We start from the raw sequence: 2,885 nt of genomic DNA on the forward strand, positions 1-2,885 counted from the left end.
AGAATTTTGTCACATTGTTAAATAAGAAAAATTTTCAAAACGAAAGTCTTAAAGAACTTTTCCCCACCTCAATTAAAAGGCGGTGCCATCGTTTGTCTTCAGACGCCTTGTTTTACTTCCTTTTCATTTTGTTTTGTTGTAGAATGCCAATGTGAGCTTTTTAATTTGTTGTTTAAGTGGGGCCCTCCCGGACATATAAACCATTTGGGATTATGTGCATGCTCCCCATAACTCTCATTCTCTCATTTGTTGTTTAAGTGGGTCCCTCTCTAACATATAAACCATTTGGGATTATGTGCATGCTCCCCATAACTCTCATTCTCCCAGATGATGGGTCTTATCTTTAGTAGGGCTTTGTGACTCTTCACCTTGTTTTGGATGAGAGGCTCATGGATCTCCGATGATGATGGGTCTTATCTTTAGTAGGCCGAATGAGAGGCTCATGAATTGCCGATCATTGCCCTCTCTCTCTCTCCTTCCAATCCCGAGGATGGGTCACGTACTCATAGAAAAGAACCCTCAAAGAACTTTCACCAAAAAAAAAAATGTACTAGAATTTTAATTTTCTAAAGTTTATGGAGCTGTCGTGACGACACCCGATACACATAAATGGTCAGGCTCAGAAAAGAATGGTGCGGCTCAAAAAGGCCAGATTTTCTACGACAGGCTACCCCAAGAGACCTGTTTTTTCTATGGGCGTTATCTTCATGACCAATGCCGCAGAGAGAGAGAGAGAGAGAGAGAGAGAGAGAGAGAGAGAGAGAGAGGAGGCCTTTAGGCCTAGCTGTTGCCAACTTGCCAGTGGCTGCATAGAATCACAGGTGTACCGAGCCACCTGATAAGAGTAAACTTGATAAGAGAAAGAGATGGCCCAGATGGGGAATGATGAGGTGGGGGAGAGGAAGGCGCACGTGGTGGTTCTGCCGCTGCCAACCAGGGGCCATGTCAATCCGATGATGCACTTGGCCAAGCTGCTGGCCGATCTGGGCCACGGCCAGCTGCTCGTCACGTTCGTCAACTCTGAGACCAACGACAGGCTAGTAATAGGGGCCGAGAGGGCAGCGCTGCAGCGTCGGGGCATTCGACTGGAAGCGATACCGGATGGTCTGCCGAACGATGTGGACAGAACCACGCAGGTGCTGGACCTCTGCCAGTCCGTGCTGTCGGCGATGCCCGCTCCGTTCGACGCCCTGCTGGCCCGCCTGCAGCCGGCGCCCACCTGCATAATGGCGGACACATGGCTCACGTTCGCCATTTCTGCGGCGGCTAAGCTGAGCATTCCGCTGGCGAACTTTTGGACGCAGTCTGCAGCCAGCTTCGCTTCTCTATTTATGATCGGGAACGGACTGTACAACGGCCCTTCGCAAGGAGGTCATCTCTCTCTTTCTCTCTCTCTCTCTCTCTCTCTCTCTCCACAATTCATCCCTGGCGCCCCCTTCCTCTCCGAGGTCGACATGAACAGCTTTGCCCGCTGCTACGACCGGTCGGACGTCATGTTCCGCTTCGTCACCGGCGGCTTCGACCAGCTGGCCCACTCTCGCTGGATCCTTATCAACACTTTTGACGAGCTCGAGCACCACACTCTGCTCGCTCTCGCAGAGCAGCACCGCCTTCACTCCCTCCTCCCATCCTCCCCCCTTCCCTTATAAGCGACCGTCCCCATACTGATGATGCCTCCACTCTCTGGCTCGCAGAAGACTCCTGCCTCTCTTGGCTTGACAGGTTCGAACCAAAGTCCGTCCTCTATGTCTCTTTTGGTAGTCTTGCCTTAGTCTCTTCCAAACAAATTGAGGAGATTGCCCTTGGCCTCGAATTGTCCGGACATCCTTTCCTATGGGTTACTCGTCCCGATCTCATCTATGGCGAGTCCCCCAAGTTCAATGAGGAGTTCCTCCATCGTGTCAAGGATCGATCCTTATTTGTCGCTTGGGCTCCCCAGCTCAAAGTCCTCAATCACCCATCAGTGGGAGGTTTCTTCACACATGGGGGTTGGAACTCCACTCTTGAGGCGATCACTGCGGGAGTGCCAATGCTCGGATGGCCATATTTCTCAGACCAACGGATGGATTGCACATGTATTCAAGAAGGTTGGAAAATAGGGTTGAAGCTAAAAGAGGATATGAGTGGTGAAAAGTTGGTACTGAGGGGTGCAGTCCAAGAGAAAGTGAAAGAGCTTATGTGTTCCGAGAAATTCCAAACAATGGCTCAAGGTTGGAGCACATTAGCAAAGGAGGCTGCCCAACAAGGTGGTTCCTCCCATAGAAATATGAAATTTTTTGTGGATTGCCTCAAGTCTAATTTAGAATAGGCTGACTTATCATGTTTTTACTTCCATGTGAAATTCTTTGCTACATTGATGGTCTTCATGAAAAAGAGACCTCATGAGTGGTCCTTCCCTTGTAAATAGCAAAGTCATTCGTAGTACAATGATTCTATTTGCATATGTTTCTCTTTTCAATGGCAATGCTAGAAAAGACCCAAAAAAGGTACAACAAAGGCTCATGCAGAAACTTTGCCATGACCATTATATCGTTCAAATGGAAACACCATGACTATATTCAGGCTTTGATAACAAGGAGCCACAACCCTAAACATAGTTAAAACCATAACAAATGTCTGTTTGAACATCAATCAAACAAGTAGTATCTAAGACTCATTATTAGGTGCTTTTAAAAATTGTGTCAAGAATTCCAATAATCACAAATACAGATTTGTGGAATACCCTTTTCAAGATTGACTTAGAAAATGACTCTTGAGGAAAGAAAACAAAGGCATTTGAGGGATTCGCTAGTACGAATAACAGGACCTTACGTGCATGCATGAACCACTTCCCTTTTACCCTTACGAGTACGGCCGGCCGCCTTCGGTGGCCTCTCTCTCTCTCT

At 47.9% G+C, this 2,885-nt stretch overlaps 1 pseudogene; it reads left to right on the plus strand.

Annotated features, from left to right (window-relative positions):
* Positions 1-600: 600 nt before the first annotated feature.
* Positions 601-2,443, plus strand: LOC147426278 (linamarin synthase 2-like; annotated as a pseudogene).
* The last annotated feature ends 442 nt before the right edge of the window (positions 2,444-2,885 follow it).

Source organism: Adiantum capillus-veneris, chromosome 24 (genome assembly GCF_014529385.1).
Source record: "Adiantum capillus-veneris isolate H3 chromosome 24, ASM1452938v2, whole genome shotgun sequence".
Lineage (NCBI taxonomy): Eukaryota > Viridiplantae > Streptophyta > Polypodiopsida > Polypodiales > Pteridaceae > Adiantum > Adiantum capillus-veneris.